The sequence below is a fragment of the Hemicordylus capensis genome, chromosome 2, assembly GCF_027244095.1.
Source record: "Hemicordylus capensis ecotype Gifberg chromosome 2, rHemCap1.1.pri, whole genome shotgun sequence".
Taxonomy (NCBI): domain Eukaryota; kingdom Metazoa; phylum Chordata; class Lepidosauria; order Squamata; family Cordylidae; genus Hemicordylus; species Hemicordylus capensis.
In genome coordinates, this window is record NC_069658.1 from 133723707 (window position 1) to 133742168 (window position 18462).

At 45.7% G+C, this 18462-nt stretch overlaps 1 long non-coding RNA gene across 1 annotated transcript in view; it reads right to left on the minus strand.

Moving 5' to 3' along the window:
• Nucleotides 1–8950: 8950 nt before the first annotated feature.
• LOC128342267 (uncharacterized) overlaps nt 8951–18462 on the minus strand; it is a 47693-nt gene continuing 38181 nt past the window's right edge. The window contains exon 2 of the long non-coding RNA XR_008314878.1: nt 8951–9205. This is a non-coding gene — a long non-coding RNA (uncharacterized LOC128342267). The remainder of the gene's footprint in view (nt 9206–18462) is intronic.

Consider the following 18462-nt stretch of genomic DNA (forward strand, 5'->3'; position numbering starts at 1 on the left):
AGCCTGAGATTGAGATTGATCAACATTATATTTCTCCAATCCCCAGAAAAACAAAGATCATAAGCAAAGAGGGGCAGTTACCGGCCATGGTTACTATCCTTATACCGCAGGCAGAGAAGGGCTGTAGTTGAGAAGAGAGACCATTTACAACTGCTCTGTAACATCATCCAACCTTATGGTTCCATGTTGTATGTGTGAAGCGGAGGGAGAATCATTTACAACAGTAATGTAGCCCAGTATTAAATACAGTATTTAGCAATAGCTCATATACACCATAGCCACCCATTTGTACAACAATTGAGCTCTAGCTCTAGTTGACATTGGTAGACCTCTTCAGTGCTAGCTCCAGGCTCAAGAGAACCACCAAACTGGGTAAGCCCCTTCCATTACTGTGGTGGCATAGACAACATACTTGGGGCATTCTGGATATACAAACAAAAAACATGGTGGGCAGGAGCTCTTGACTAGAATGTGGCTGGGCTGTATGTGAGAGCCGAGTCTTTGAATCACACACAGCTGAATCTGCTACAAATCAAGGAAATGTTTTGTAAACCATCTGAAAGAATGTTCATTAGAGGGTTCATACAGTTTTTATTGAAGAATAAAACGTTTGTTTCAGACTAGGTAAGGCAATCTAGTGTCAACCATATTCAATGTATTAACAGAGAAAGAATTAGTTTGGAATAAGATTTAGACCTGGGGAAAAAATCCCTCTAAATTCTACTGAAGCCATAAAGCTCTTTAAAATGTATTAGTGTATTTGGCTTATGCCATTAAGATTTCCCCTGTCCAAATACTCCCAGAAGCTATGGCTCTGGGAGCCCACATCAACGGAGTTTAGTGTATAATAAATTACAACTCCCAACACTTTTACGCTTCAAAACAGCTTTACTGTCATAAGCATGAAGTTGCTTCTGTTTCAAATGAAGGCCCAGGTGCTCGTGACTTGTAGTTAGGGGCAAAACAGATGGTTACTTTGAATTGAAGAATTCTGGCAACCTGACAGAATGCCCCCCCCCCCCGAAACCAAGTTTTGTTTGTTTTTAAAAGTATGAAGGGATGAAGGTCTGCTGAGTATATGCAGAGTGCTTTCTCTTTATCAAGGGACATAGAATCTCTCCAAATAATTGTTTTATAAAAGACAAACAGGAGATTGGATCTTTGTTTGCAGCAGTCCTTTCAGCTGGAGAATTCTGTGTATCAGTGGTGATGTGTCCCGTGCCATCTGACTCCAAAAGTGCATAGGGTAAAAAGTATCTACCACATTCCTGCCACGGGATTCCAGGAGGTTTACAATTAAAAAAAATACTAAAATATTAATTATGTTAGAAAAGTTAGAAACGATAAAAAAAGAGTTGTCTCTGTCTATTGGCAATCCCATCAGTGGGATGGTTGACCTTCCTGTTCTGGGCATCTCTTCTGCCTTTCCTTCAGGGCATAAGGACATAAGTAGCCACAAGGAAGTTGGGAAAGGAAGTGACCAGATAAATACACTCAGGGCAGTATGGAGCTCCTCCATGACCTTATGATATGAGATCCGTGGCCTGGATCTCTCTTCTTCTTCCTGAGTCAAATGTTAATATAACCAGCAGCAGGTAAAAAAAATTAGAAGCCCCGACTCCCATAAATCAGAGGCCAGAGTACCTCGGAGAGCCTAAACCTAGCTGCACAAACACATTTCTTAGCACAACTCAGTAACCACTAAATCTTGCCTTTGGTAGCAGTCTGGGAATTTCAAGCAGGAAACCATCAGTTCAGGATTTATTTATTTTTTGTCAGGATCCTCTCTGACATTAATAGTGACCTTAGCCACCCCTGTAATCCATGCAAAATTGAGGAGCTGTGTTTCAAGGTACTCCAGCTTCCTCCAAAACTGCAAGCTCACCTGTCAGACACACAGCTATTCACTAACACAAGCCAGATGTTGAACAGGCTCATCATTTCCTGATTAGCTGAGAACTCTCATCGGGAACAGCATATTTTGGACATGATCCTGAAAGCCAACCACTGAATGAACTTCTGTATAAAACGCAAAGGCCAGTGCAATAATGTGAGTGAGTTAATGTGTTTGTGGTTGTGACAGGCAGCAGCTAAGGAAAGTACTCGGTGAAAATGGAGGGCGAAATATAGTTTGGCAAAAGATAACTGACATCCAAATACGGCATTACATTACTAATATGGGCTAAGTTTTAAATCAAATTTAAAGGGAGATAAAAGATGGAGGGTTCTGCAAGTCCAGACTTAAAATCTAGAAATATTGTTGAACATATGGAAAGATCTATTTGTAAGATAGAGAGGTTATTCCCAGGAGTAGCAAAAATCGGGCTAAGAGAACCAAGCCCGTTTTTTGCTGCTCGTGTAAACCACCAGGCTCGCTGGTGAGCCCGGTGACTTACAAGCGGCTAGCCCGCTTAGGTAGCCCACCCCTTAAACCGGGTTTGCAGAGCGAGCGCTCCGCAAACCTGTTTTTAAAAATTGTGAGTAGCCGCGGCTTGGCTCCGTGGCACGGCTACTCATGAGTAAACCACTGACTGGGAGGCTGAAAAGCAGCTTCCCGGCTCAGGGGTCTCTCCAGCATGCCCTGCACGCTCGTGCAGGGCATGCTACAGCTTCCGGGGGCTGCGTGGCTCCCAAACTCCCCAGTCCCGGCCAGCTCTATGACGGAGCCAGCAGTTGTGTGGGCGGCTGCTGTGGCCACCCAGAGCAGACTGCTGTTCGTGTGTGGGGAGAGCGGGCTAAGCCTGCTCTCCCCACAAACCCCCTAGAGGCTCTTCTCACTAATTGTGAGAAGAGCCTCGTTGTTTAGTATTTACACAGAATAACTCCAGGCAGACACAAACAAAGCATTTTCACTGCAAAACAAACATACCAAGTAAAGATAGCAGATACAACAGCTTGGCAGATTCAACATATTCCAGTAGAATGAAACCTAACTTCAGATTCACTAAACAATTCAAACATATCTAACACTATTTACAGAGACATTGCCACTGTTATTGTTTATTTATATGTCACCATCAATGGGCATGGGTGACTTTGCAATGTAAAGCTCTGGACCACAGGCAGCACGGCACCAGAGTATCGGTAAGATGAGTGGCTACCATCACCAGGGAAATCCAATACAGATACTACAAATATGTAGTACTCGTTACTGCTTTTTAGCAGTTTGTACGACTGTTTGTACCACTGCTAAAAATATTTATACACTGCTTTTCAACAGTTCTCAAAGCAGATTCCATAGAAAGATAAATAATAAATAAGATTGCCCTATGTCTTGAAAAGGCTTACAATCTAAGAGAGAGATTTCCAGGTGGATTGTTGCGTTCCAAACACCGTCCTCAGATGGGAGGCAGGAGTCATCAGACTGGAAACATGTTACTGGCGGACCATTATCATTTTTGGTTAAAATTGAACTTCTCCCAAGGGGGACTGGCCCCCTTGGTATTGATTGATTGTTTCAGTTCGAATTGGAAGGTGATGATAAAAGCTAAGCGCCAATATTATGGTCTCCCTCAGGAAGAACTCGTTAGGATGGGGATTGACCTAGCCAGGAGGGCCATTAAACAGTGTTTCTTTGATCTTGAACTACAAGAGGAAGCAACTAGGGTACCGAGAGGCTTGCATATAACAAATCAGTGTTTAAATGACAGACCTGCTGATTATTTAAGTAACATATTAATTGCAAAATTCAGGCGAGCATTGACTCTTGCGCATGTCAGAGCACTCCCCACTGCAGTCTTAGAGGGGAAGTTCAATGGGATTCCATATTCTTCTCGCTTATATCCTTGCGGCTCAGGCACTATCAAAACTACCGCTCACGTAATTTTACATGGTGACTTTTACAAGGATACTAGATTAAATTTTATTTCCCCGTTACCGAAGAACTTTCCTGGCCACACGGATGATTTGGTATGTATTACAGAGACCTGGTTGGGGGAGGCTGAGGGCTCATTATGGGCCCAGCTTCTCCCTCCAGGGTAGTCTGTAGAGGAGCAGGTAAGGGAGTGTGGGTGGGGATGTGGAGTGGCTGTTGTCTATAAGAATAATATCTCCCTTACCAGGATCCCTGTTAGAGTGTCGGACCATATCAAATGTGTGTACTTATGATTGGGGACCAGGGATAAGCTGGGGCTTCTGTTGGCGGCTCAGAAGTTCATAGTGGCCATGACGACTATGGGCCTATCTCAAGGGGTCTCGGGACCGACGCACATTGCAGGTCACACACTTGATTTGGTCTTTCACTCTGATGAGGGTGGTGTTCCGTGGGTGGGGAATCCTGTGATTTCCCCATTGTCATGGACGGACCACCATCTGGTTAAGGTTGGACTCACAGTCACACCCCACCTTCGCAGGGGTGAGGGACCTATTAGGATGGTCCGCCTGAGAAGGTTATTGGATCCAATAGGATTTCAAGAAGCCTCGGAGGGATTTAGTGTTGGCTCTGCCAGCAATCCTGTTGATGCCCTTGTTGAGAATTGGAGCAGCATACTCACCAGGGCGGTAGACATGATAGCTCCTAAGCGTCCTCTCCGACCTGCTTCAAAATTGCCCCCTTGGTATACAGAAGAACTACAGGGCTGAAGCGGCAAGGTGGATGACTGGAGCGCAGATGGAGAAAGACTTGGCTTGAATCTGACAAATTGCAACATAGAGATCATTTAAAGATCTGTGCTCAGGCAATACGTGTAGCAAAGAAGCGATTATTTTCTGCCCGTATTGCATCCGCAAGTTCACGTCTGGCGGAGTTGTTCAGGGTTGTGAGAGGGCTAGTATGTGCCCCTCCTCCCTTGAATCAGAATCTGGAACCATTGATTACCCACTGTGATGTGTTTAATGAGTTCTTTGTGGGGAAAAACTCTCGTATTCAGGCCGACTTAGATTCCACCTCCACAATTACTTCAGTGTCTGATGTGGAGGTGTCCAGCGACTCTTCTTGTGTGGTTATGTTGGATCACTTCCAGTTTGTGACTCCTGAGGATGTGGACAAGCTGATTGGAATGGTGCGGCCCACCACCTGTCCTCTTGACCCTTGCCCGACATGGCTTATACTATCTGGCAAGGGGTTGTTGTAGAAGGCCTGGTAGAGATTATAAATGCATTTCTGAGGGAAGGTAGGATGCCTCCTAGACTTAAGGAGGCAATTATTAGACCGCTTCTGAAGAAGCCTACTTTGGATCCCTCAGATCTATAGGCCTGTCTCCAACTACAGGCCTGTCTCCAACCTGACATGGCTGGGCAAGGTAATTGAGAAGGTGGTGGCCTCCCAGCTCCAGACAGTCTTGGAGGAAACTGATTATCTAGACCCATTTCAAACTGGCTTCTGGGCTGGCTATGGGGTGGAGACTGCCTTGGTCGGCCTGATGATTGATCTCCAACTGGGAATTGACAGAGGAAGTGTGACTCTGTTGGTCTTTTTGGACCTCTCAGCGGCTTTCGATACTATCAACCATAGTATCCTTCTGGAGCGTCTGAGGGGGTTGGGAGTGGGAGGCACTGCTGTGCAGTGGTTCCACTCCTACCTCTCGGGCAGGTTCCAGATGATGTCCCTTGGAGACTGTTGTTCTTCAAAATCTGAACTTTTGTATGGTGTCCCTCAGGGCTCCATATTGTCTCCGAGGTTGTTTAACATCTACATGAAACCGCTGGGAGAGATCATCAGGAGATTTAGTGCAGGGTGCTATCAGTATGCTGATGACACCCAAATCTATTTCTCCATGTCAGCATCATCAGGAGAGGGCATAACCTCCCTAAATGCCTGCCTGGAGTTGGTAATGGGCTGGATGAGGGATAACAAACTGAGACTGAATCCAGATAAGATGGAGGTACTCACTGTGCGGGGTCAAAACTCTGGAGACGATTTTGATCTGCCTGTTCTGGATGGGGTCACACTTCCCCTGAAGGAACAGGTACGCAATCTGCGGGTGCTTCTGGATCCAAGTCTCTCCCTGGTGTCCCAGGTTGAGGCAGTGGCCAGAGGTGCCTTCTCTCAACTCCGGCTAATACGCCAGCTGCGTCCGTTTCTTGGGATAAACGACCTCAAAATAGTGGTACATCTGCTGGTAACTTCCAGACTGGATTACTCTAATGCGCTCTATGTGAGGATGCCCTTGTATGTAGTCCGGAAACTACAGTTGGTTCAGAATGCAGCAGCCAGGCTGGCCTCTGGGTCATCTAAGAGAGACCATATTACTCCCGTATTGAAGGAGTTACACTGGCTGTCGCTCAGTTAGCAACATTCATTGACACAACCAGTGATAATGATATCACACTATCAGGCTATTCACACACATGTGCAAAACGGCGCTAAGGGAGCCCAGCCCAGTTTTGCACATACGTGTGACCTGGCAATACCATGGTGGCAAATCCGCCTATGGAGCCACCCTTGAAATTGAGGCAAGCGTTCCCTTAACCCCATTTTTGTGGTCGTGTGTCAGCTGCAGCTGCAAGCCACGGAGAAGGGGGTCCCCATAATGCATCGTGCACTTGCATGGATTGCTCTTCAGGGCTTCCTCCCCGCAAACCCTACTACCGTTTCCCACTCCTCATGAGAAACAGCACTATAAAAGGTCATCCAGAGACCAAATCATTGAATTAGGCTGCTATCTGGGCTAGTCTGCTCATGTGGAGCACTGGGATCCACGTGGATCCCACCCAGCCTAAACCCTGCCTGGAGTGCCCATCTGATGGGGGAATCAACCATTGTGTGGTGCCTTGTGGGACATGCCGAGGATGGGAAAATGAGTCCTGGTCTCCATCGATTCACACTGCCCTGCAGGCATGTGGCTTGCACACCAAAGAGGCAAAGAGGGATTGTCGAGGGAAAGGTATGTTGAACCCTGCCATCCTGCTCACCCGCCTGGTTGTGTGAATAGCCCCATTAGTTATCATCAAAGCCTAGCAATCATTCCATAGGAAGCAAAAATATAAGGCAGCTTAAAAGAGAATAACAAACCAGGCTGGCTTTACCTACCCAAGACCATTGAACAAAACTAAACTGGAAGTATTTATAGCCTCTATTCTAGAATGGTTCACAACAAGTAGTACCAGCACAGAGATGTGGTGGTTCATGAAATCTTGGCTGTTGTTGAGTGCACAATCTACAATTTTACAGTGGGGGGAAGGAGGAGACAAGGCTATTAGGAGATAAAATATGCACTTGGGGGGCGGCAGTATAGGCTCCATTTCCATATGTGGGAGTGAAGACACAGAAGGGATGACACTGAAATTGGATTTGGAGAAAAGTGGCACTGCAAGCCAAATTAGACATTTGCAGGAATGCAAACAATGAAGTGTGGGTAGATGATGTGTGGGTTATGCAAACAATGATGTGTGGGTTGACTCTTTTCCCTCATGCTCTTTTGTGCCAAAAAAATCACTTCACCAAGCTGCTGTTTGCTCCTAAAATGAATATATCCTGGAAATTTCAGACAATTAGCAGCTTGGGGAAATTTGGGGTGGGGAAAGGGCTCTGTGTGAACATGTAAACCCCACTTTCCCCACATCCCTAATCGGAATTGAGCCATCTGCAGCTATTTGCAAAAGGAGAGGTTCGTCTGATTGGAACCATGCTCTCTAACAATGCATTCCTGTGAATGTCTGCTTTGACCACATATATGGTGTTCCACATAGGCACAGCATAAGGAACTCCAACACCCATACTTCTAGTGAGAGACTGCACAGCTGAGTGGTTTGTATTTGTACAAAGTCTAACTGAGTTACAGATGTTTGTATTAGGAGAGCTGGAGCAGCTTTGTGCCTCAGGCACATCCGCACTATAAACTGGTTTAACAGTAATTGAGGTCATTCACACAACCAAAAACTGAGTTCTACCTGGGTTGGGGAGTTGTGTATGCTCCCAGTATTTGTTTGTGTGGAAGCAAGGTAGGAGAAAAACTTGAATAGATTTCTTCGTTGCCTTGCTTCCACACAATCACTTCTACCCAGGTTTTCCTCTTACCTTGCTCCCACACAACAAAAAATTGGGAACACACAAAACTCCCAAACCCAGGTAGAACTCAGTTTTTGATTGTGTGAAGGACCTATTCTCTTTTCTCAGGGAATCCTGGAAAATGTAATAGAGGGGCTTAGTTTATCTAATATAGAACTTTCAGTATTTCACTGAAAGCACAATTTCCATGATTATTTCAGGGAAGCTATAACAATTGAGGAGGAATAAAACCCATCTAAGTTCATAGTGTACATATGGGCTGTGGACCAGCAGTTTCTAGCTCTAATCTTATTTTTGCCACAATTTCTCAAGCCTTATGTTGCAACATACATCATGTTTCAGTCTTTGTACAAAGTACGCATGATTTTTGATCTGTTCATGTACATGCTCATTGTGCATGTATGTAAACCATATGTAAATGTGCTTTAAGAGCCCCTGGTGGCGCAGTGGTAAAACTGCCGCCCTGTAACCAGAAGGTTACAAGTTCAATCCTGACCAGGGGCTCAAGGTTGACTCAGCCTTCCATCCTTCCGAGGTCGGTAAAATGAGTACCCAGAATGTTGGGGGCAATATGCTAAATCATTGTAAACCGCTTAGAGAGCTCTGGCTATAGAGCGGTATATAAATGTAAGTGCTATTGCTATTAATGTAAACCACCCTGATTAATGTAATTGCTATTGCTATTAATGTAAACCACACCTATTAATGTAAACCACCTTTTTTGGAAGGGCGGTATTATTATTATTATTATTATTATTATTACATTTATATCCTGCTCTTCCTCCAAGGAGCCCAGAGCGGTGTACTACATACTTGAGTCTCTTTTTCACAACAACCCTGTGAAGTAGGTTAGGCTGAGAGAGAAGTGACTGGTCCAGAGTCACCCAGCTAGTTTCATGGCTGAATGGGGATTTGAACTCGGGTCTCCCCGGTCCTAGTCCAGCACTCTAACCACTACACCACGCTGGCTGGTATAGAAATCAATCAATCCAACAAACAAAATAAAATAAAATAGCAGTATATTTAATTTGCACTCTCCATTTTCGAGGGATCCAGTCCCCATTTTAATGTTTAAAATGATTACACGTACAGTCATTCACACAAAAATGTGTGTCTTCCAGGTCCTCCTCTGATTCTTTCTGTCCTGTCCTATTGCAAGCCTCTGCACTAATCAGGTATGTGGGAGGGGGAAGTTTGGGTCACCTCAGTCTTTGTCTCATTCCTAAGAACCTGCACTCTTCACACCTCACGCCATCCCTGAAGTAGGTGAAAAAGAGGAGGAGGGGAGAAGAAAAGTGTGCCAATGAGTTTCTGAGACCTCAGTGTCCTCGTGCCCCTCTACATAATTGGTCCATGTGCTAAATAATCTCTGCAGCTGTCACAAAGGTGAGTGGGGGCCATGTCTTGTGGAAGCCCCACCTCTCGTGAGACTGCACAGTGCTGGGGAGATCCCTCGAGAGCCCCGTCTCCCTTACAATGGAGATATCACTGATTGAGGTGAGTCTTGCGATCAGTGAGACCCGCCTTAAAAGGGTTTGCAGGGAGAGCAGGCTTAGCCGCTCTCCCCGCAGACGATCCTCGGACAGCCCTAGGCAGCCAGATTGGTCACCCACATGACTGCCAGCTTTGTCATGGAGCTGGCAGGGGCTATGGGGATCGGGGGCCGTGCAGCCACTGGAAGTTCCAAGATGCCCTGTGTGAGCGCAAGGGGCATCCTGGGGAGACCCCCGGGGCCGGGAGGCTCGTTTCAGCCTCCCGGTGGGGGTCTCCTCGTGTGTTGCCATGGCACAGAGCCACGCCACGGCAATACATGATCAAATAGACGGGGTTAGCAGAGCGCTCGTTCCGCTAACCTTGGCTAAGGGAGGGGGAATTAGGAGGGTTTGCTGCCGGGAACCACGCAGCTCCTGTGGCAGCACATGATTGGGCAAAAGCGGGTTAGGCTCCCTTAGAGTGCTTTTGTCCAATTGTGAGAATTTCCTCATTGGCTTGTCTGTTGCCAGTCTGACTGCAACTGGCTGACTGGTCCCACTCCCCTCAAAGTCCTGAGACCCATATAAGTGGCGCTGAATGTGGCTGGTCAGCGTGGAGCGCTCATAACAGGCTATTCACATGTTATGTATAATGCAATGTGCAAATAGCTCTGCAGATGCTCATATTTTGCGCTTGCTTGAATTTTTGAACATTAGTGGAGATTGCAGAGATTTATGCCCCTCCTTAGGCAGGGCTCAGTACTTTAGACACCACTTCCTTTGAAATTAGCTTTATACAGTTTTTGCTTCACTCATTAGCATCTGTTGGACTTTCAAGTCCATAGATGCTGTCATGACGCTGGCAGCTCACGATGAAGCGTTGAGCCTGTGCAACTGGCACAGAACTGGAATCTGACAGCTGCCTTTGAAGCAGAGGTGTCAGAACAGAAATAGGTCGGGTTTGTCTGAATGAACATTTCTTTCTGCAGAAGTGATATTTTTAAAAACCCAAATAGTTCAAGTAAGAAAGTTGACTCAAACTTGGAAATTACATACACACACACACACACACACACACGCACACGCGTGCGCGCGCACACACCTCAATCAATTGATATGGCACAATCACAAAGAATGCTACAAAGGTTTCCCTGGGTCATCTTCTAGCTTCCCATTTTGTCAGCCTTGGGACTTCTGTACATCAGAGAAACTCAAGGTTACGTGAAGCATGTGACAGGGATGCATGTGCTTGATTTTTATTCAGTAAATTGCAGTCAGATCGGTCGCTCTATGGATTGGGACCATGACATGAGGGGCAGGGGTTCACCTTCTGTCCACACCACAATCTCAGTTCTGAGCAGGGCCCTCTATGGCTGCTGGGGAAAACGCTTCCACTGGCACAAATGGGAGGTTTTGATCCAGGTCAAATAGCAGCACCCAAGGGGATAGTCTGGACTGGGACTGCAGTCAGGGACTGAGGGTAAAATGTTTCCTTTCACGCAATGGTCTTGGTTCACAGGGGCTTCAACTGGCTGCACACCAGTCCAAATTACATGTTTAAAGTAATATCTAGTTTACCCTCTGTGTCAACAAAATGGGAGGAGACCTGGAACATTTGTGTTGATAGCCATAGGCCTCTTTTCAAACACCATTCAACCAAGCCATTTACAGGCAATAGTCAAAGCCAGTACCTATTTCCTCCATCTGATTGATCACTAACTCAGGGAGTCGCAACTTTCATCCTCCAGCTGTTGTTGGACTACAATGCCCATTATCTCTAGCCACAGTGGCCAATAGTTAGGGATGATAGGAACTGTGGTCCAACATCAGCTGGAGAACCAAAAATGTGCAGCCCTGTTCTCATTGATTTGGCACACTAGAAAGTAGGGTAGCATTCTGCATCTTTGAAAAATAGTGATCTGATTATGATAAGAGACACTGTTTACAGATCAGTGCAAACACAGACTTGGAAAAGAATATTCGCAATGCATTAATTAGAACTGAAGCAAATATTTTGGAAATTATTATATCAGTTCTATTAAATACATGTTATATCCATTCTGTTAAACATATGATGATGTTTTTGTTTCAAAACATCAAAATCCAGAGCATGCCTCAGTTTTGCATGGAGCATGATCTAGACATATTCCATGGCCAGTCCTTATTAGCAAATATCAATATATACGTGCAGTTCTCCAAAACCATAGTTCCAGGTAGCACCTCCAAGAGCAATTTGGCCACTTGATATGTCGCACAGTCCTAGGACTGAAAGGTAATGTTTGACTAGGGATGTGCTATCACCCTCTGGATGAAAATGCTGAGAGTAACTTGGAGTCAGAGAAGCAAATCAGAGTGGCGTCAAAGAGAAAGAGAGCTGTAATAATAGGTGACTTCAATTACCCTCACATAGACTGGGCAAATTCACATGCGGGTATTGACAGGGAGGCCAAATTTCTAGACATGCTAAATGATTGTGCCGTAGAACAGTGGTTCATGGAACCAACCAGAGAGAAGGCAACCTTGGACTTAATCCTGATTGGTGCCCAGGACCTGGTGCGAGATGTCAGAATTGTAGAACCATTGCGGAATAGTGACCATAGTGTGATCCAATTTAGCTTATATGTGAGTGGCATTGTAAAGGAAGTCCAACACAGATGTGTTGGACTTCAGAAAAGGAAACCTTTCAAAAATGAGAGGACTGGTGAAAAGGAAGCTGAATGGGAAAGTCAAGAGGTCAAATCACTCTGGAAAGCATGGAAATTATTCAAAACCACAATAACAGAAGCTCGGTAGCAATGTATACCAAGAAGGAGGAAAAGTACCACAAAGTTCAGGAGGACGTCAGCATGGCTAACAAGTAGAGTCAGGGAAGTTATTAAAGGAAATAAGACATCTTCAGAATTGAAGAGAACAGAAAGAACATAAACTCTGGCAAAATAAATGCAAGGAGACAATGAGCCAGGTCTCACGATCAGTTAAGCCCATTCTCCCCGCAGACGAGCAGGGCAGGAGCCCTGGGTGGCCGCAATGGCTGCCCACACGACTGCCAGCTCTGTGACGGAGCCGGTGGGGGCTGGGGAGTTCGGGGGCCGCACGGCCCCAGGAGGCTACAGTATGAGTGTGCAGGGCATACTGGGGAGACCCCTGAGCTGGGAGGCTGCTTTTCAGCCTCCTGCTGGGGGTTTACTCGTGAGTAGCCATGGTGCAGAGCTGCGCCGCGGCTACTCATGATCCCAAAAATTGGGTTTGCGGAGCACTTGCTCCGCAAATCCGGTTTAAGGGGTGAGCTACTTGAGCAGGTTACCTGCTCAAGAACCACCGGGCTTGCAGCCGAGCCTGGTGGTTCACACTATTGTAGGAAATTGGGCTACTGGAGGCTAGCCCGATTTTCTAAAATCATGTGAATAGCCTCGATAAGAGATGCAAAAAGAGTTTGAGGACCATATAGCTAGAAGAATAAAAGGAAATAACAAAAACATATTTAAATATATCAGAAGAAGAAAACCTGCTAGAGAGGTGGTTGGACCCTTAGATGATGAGGGCGTGAAAGGGATTATTAAGGAGGCTAAGGAGATTGCAGAGAAGCTGAATGAGTTCTTTGCATCTTTCTTCATGGTGGAGGATACTGAGCACATACCCACTCCAGAACTGACCTTCTCAATCTTGGATGCTGACACTGCTCTGGGATCCTTGGAGGAAGAGCGCGATAGAAATGTAATAATAATCATAGTCATAATAATAACTGGGTTAATTTGAGGTGACGAGAGAGGATGTTCTAAATTGTCTTGAAAAAACTAAAAAATCATCAGGGCCAGATGGCATCCACCTAAGAGTTTAGAAGGAATTCAAATGTGAAATTGCTGATCTCCTAGCAAAAATATGTAACTTGTCCCTACAATCAGGCTCTGTATCAGAGGACTGGAAAGTAGCGAATGTAACTTGATTTTCAAGAAGGGATCCAGGAGGGATCCGAGAAATTACAGGCCAGTTACCTTAACTTCTGTGGTGGGTAAATTGATGGAAATCATATTTAAGGAAAAAAACATATAAAAGAACAGGCTTTGCTGAAGGAGAACCAGCATGGCTTTTACAAGAGCAAGTCTTGCCTCACTAACCTTGCCTCACTAACCTTCTTTGAGAGTGTCAACAGGCATATGGATAAAGGGGATCTGGTTGACAAGGAGGTGCTTCACATGACATGTGTGAAGCTCCTGAGGGGATTCAGAGGGGAGAGGGGGCTTAGCCCGCTTTCCCTGCAGATGAACAACCGCTCATAGATGGGTGGCCGGATCAGCCACCCACACAACTTCTGGCTCCGTTACGGAGTTGCAGGATGCCCCGTGCAAGTGCGTGGGGCATCCTGAAGAGACCCCTGAGCCCGGGAGGCTGCTTGCATCCTCCCAGCTTGGGGTCTACTCATGTGTTGCCATGTACCATGGCAACACACGAGCAACCAAATGAGCTTAGTGGAGCGCTTGCTCTGTTAACCTCATTTAAGGGGAGGGTGGTTTAGGCGGGCTAGCCGCCTTGGGAGCACCAGGCTCGCCTGCGAGCCCAGTGGTTCCCACGACCACTGGAAAGTGGGCTAAGCTCCCTTAGCCTGCTTTCCAGTGATTGGGGGAATAGCTTCATAATATACTTGGACTTCCATAAAGCTTTTGACAAAGTTCCCCACCAAAGGCTCTTGAGTAAACTTAGCAATCATGGGAGAAGGGGACAGGTTCATGTGTGGATTGGTAACTGGTTGAAGGACAGGTAACAGAGAGTAGGAATAAATGGACAATCTTCACAATGAAGAGAAGTAAGAAGTGGAGTCCCCCAGGGATCTGTACTGGGACCAGTGCTCTTTAACTTTGTTCATAAATAATCTAGAAGTGGCCAAATTTGCAGATGTCACTAAACTATTTAAGATTGTGAAATCCAAAACACATTGTGAGGAGTTCCAAAAGGATCTCTTCAAACTGGGTGAGTGGGTCAGTCAATGACTGACCAGGAGAGAGATCTTGGAGTTGTGGTGGACAGCTCATTGGAAGTGTTGACTCAGTGCGTGGCAGCTGTGAAAAACGCAAATTCCATGCTAGGGAACATTAGGAAGGGAACTGGTGGAAAGATGCTAATATTATAATGACCTTATACAAATCTAGCAGTTCTTGTCACTGTATCTTAAGAAGGACATTGTAGAACTGGAAAAGGTGCAGAAAAGGGCAACCAAGATGATCAGCGACCGGGAGCACTTTCTTTATGAGACAGAGCTACAGCATCCAGGACTTTGTAGCTTGGAAAAGAGGTGACTACAGGGAAACATGAAATATAAAATTATGTAGAGAGAGTGGACAGAGAGAAATTTTTCTCATTCTCTCACAACACTAGAACCATAGACTTGCATTTTGGGTGGTATATAAATATGTTAAATAAATAAATAAGTAAAGAACGAACTAACTAAATAAGCCTCTAAACAACAGTTGCAGTGGAGCAACAGCAGGAGAGAGAGGGCATGTCCTCACCTCTTGCCTGTGGAACATGTCCTCACCTCTTGTCCCACTGTGAGGAACAGGATCAGGGCTGTCCTTAGAGAGCCCTGGTTGGGTGCGCGGCCCGGGGCAAATCAGCCAGTGCAGGCCCCCCAGTTAATTCTAATGGGGGTTAAAAGAGTGGAGCCTGGGGTGGTCACTCTGCTTGCCATGCCCTAAGGACAGCCCTGAACAGGATGCTGGACTAGATAGGCCTTAGGCCTGATCCAGTAGGGCTGTTCTTATGTTTTTGTTTACTTAGTAGTGGGCCCCATTCAGTTCAATGGGGCTTCCTCCAAAGTCAGTGTGTTTAGGATTGCAGCCAGGGTCTGCTGTATCGTAAGATGGCTGTTTTAGGACAGGGCTGCACAACTTCAGCTTTCCAGCTGTTCCAATGTTTTGTTTTGTTTTTTGTTTTTTTTAGAGATTCTACCATGAATATCTTAACATAACCAAGAACATTTTTTATGGCTAATGTTTTATTACCAAGTGCTGGATATGGAAAAGAGGAGAGCTACATCTGTGCTCTTTTTCTTTTGATTTGTGTTTCTGGGGAAACAAAGTTCTAATGTTGGAGGAAAGCGGATCTAACTTCACATTACCCACTTAAATGAGGTAATGGGGTACGTCAATAAGGCTATTAGGAAAACTGATGAGAAGCAAGCAAGACAATAACTCAAGGCCTGGATTGATGAGCATAGTTCCTGCTCTCCACAGGATTCTTAAAATATATTCTGTATTAAATACCTCATTTGTCCATCAATGCAAGCACCTTCCAAATACTGGAGAGCCTTTTTGGATAAATAGTTTGAAACTGAGCTTTCTGGCCTAATTTGAGGCTTGCCGCTGAGATAGCCCTGCAGTGACAATAAACACAGTCTTCTTTGTGCACACTCCACTGGTGGGAATGTGCATCTGGGATTCATCTGGCATCTGAAGTTTGCATCTGGAGGTAACGGTGGGCCTTCTGAATGACTCCAGGCTGATTGTAGCTTAGCCTTCATTTACGTTGTTAAGTGTCAACATCTGTCTTTAAAAAAAACAACACACACACAAAAAACACCCCTCTCCACAGAGGAATTCAATTACTTTTTCATAAATGAACATTGACAACGTATGTTTTTCATAAGAAAAAACCCGATGTAGTTGTTTGCGTGTGAAAAAACAGCATAACCTTGCAAATGGTGGCGGGGTGGGTGGGTATCAAGAGCTCTGGTTTTCAAACTGTGGTCCTGTTAACCCTGGGGTTCCTTGGAACCTTATCAGAGGCTCTTCAGTGAGGAGACAAGTAACAGGGTGGACAAGCTTCCCTGAAAGGAAGCTCACACCACTACTGATCTTCGCCTGTAATATGCAGGGTTTTGATGTGTTCTGTGGAGCACTTTCAGGTCACTTTGGCTCTGTGCAGCTCTCCTGGCCAGTTTTAGAGTTTTGTATTGGAATGTCTGATCTATAGTGCCTCTGATGTAGATCCATATTTATCATCCTAGTGAATAGCTCATTGGGTGAAGTAGGTAATTAGCTCCATCCCTGAACCACCATGTTGCATCTGGCTCTGGTTGGAGGACCTTGGGGTTCTAATAATAATTTTTAAAAGACACAAAAGGGGTGGTGGAGTGAATACCATTTAATGTTTCTTCCCTTTGGTTTGCAAAATAACTTCCAGCTGCTTAAGTGCCTGTAGAATTGCAAATTAACATTCTCTGACCCTAGCCTACAGAAACAAAGATTTGTCAAGACCAAGAGGGACTTTGTTTCTCTAATTTTGAAAAAAAAATATGATTTTGTTCATAAAATTGATTATAAAATTAAGTAGATCCTAACTGCTTGTGCATCCTTAAAAACAAACAAACAAACAATCTCAATGCATTGGGTTTTTCTTTCCCTATGATCCTTAAGGAAGTCTAGAGTTCTGCTTCCTCTATTAGCCATGTCCCTAAGGAGGCATCTATGGATATGTGGATTATTTCTGTGTGAAGAAATTCTGGGGCATAGGGACCACAGAGCAAGGGGGGATGACCACCCCCAGGATCCAGGGTCGGAGGGGGGCAGGTGCCAAGGCACCCCTCACCCTCAGCCAGGGCTCCCCCTTGCCCCCTCCTATACTCAGCCAGTGTTTCATTGAAATGCTGGCTGGGCTGGGCAGGGGGGAACCCAGCCAGCCAGGTGAATGAAACACTGACTGGGGAGGATGGGAGAGGGTCCAGTGGCCCTGCCCCATGTCTGACAGCAGCTCCCCCATCCTCTAGGCTTCACAATCGTGTGTGCCCCAAGCCACACCCCCTGCATATGACATCTGCTGTGAGGGGTGGGACCAATGCTGAGCACATGGCCCATCAGAGCTTCTCCAGTTAGTGGTTCGTGGAATCACTGACTGGGAACTACTTTCCCTGCCTTCTCAAGAAGGCAGAGAAAGGAGTTCCCAGTCAGTGATTTCATGAACTGCTGACTAGGGAAGCTCTGCCGGTGCTGATGGGCCTGTCTTTGGCACTAGCCCTGCCCCCTCATGCCAGATGTCATATGCAGGGGGCGTGGCTTGGGGCACAAACGATTGTGAAGCCTAGAGGATGGGGGATCCACTGGAGGACTTTGTCCTCCAGCCACGCCCAAGCTCCCTTCACCCCTTAAGAAATTAGTGAGCTTTGAACAGAATCCTTAAACATTCTCTTTCCCTCCAGGTGAAGAATATGTGAAAAAACAGTGGTTGGTGAATTCAGCACTGATTCAGTAAGAGAGAGCACTTTGGTTCTGCTGTGCAAGAGATGCTGGTATTGTAGTTTATTTCTGTAAAACTAGGTTACATGGTAGGCAAGCACGTGTAGTCTAGTCTATAGAGCCAGACTTGGTGCTGAGTAGTTAGGGCTGAAATCCTTCTCCGCTCAAGTTCTCAGTTCAGTTTGAACTTGGCAAATTATTCTCTCATTCTGTATCCTTGCAAAGTCAAGGATGAATCAGGATTGTAAAGTCAGGACAAAATACTACATTTTGAGTCTGAATACCAGCTCAGCCCCGCACCTATTTTCAAGGGGGGCAGGAAAGTGGTAAAAAGCAATAGGATGTGATATTTCTCTTGAGGACTGAGTCATAAGAATGTAAGTTGATGTGCATGTTTGGGACACAAGTATATTTCAGATAATAAATAACTAGCTGGGCTGGGTACAGAGCATCTGCACCTCTAGTTCTCCCCCCGCTGCTGTTTTCTTTCCCCACCCACCGCCAATTTCTTCCCCCACCTGCCCTCCATCATTTTCTTCCCCACCCGCTGCCGTTTTCTCCCCCCCATTTTTGTTCCTGCCTTGCTTGAAAGCCTGTCCACCAGTGCCACTGCTTTCCTCTCCCCCTGCCAGCAGCTCGCTCGCGAACTCTTGTGAGAGATGCCACACATGGGAATAGCGACGGGTACATCTTAGAGAGATAGATAGATAGATATATAGATATAGATATAGATAATGATAAACTTTGTTAGCCGCCCCAAAGCAAATTATCTTATGGGCGGCTCACAACAGAGAATTAAAACATACAATAAAAACAC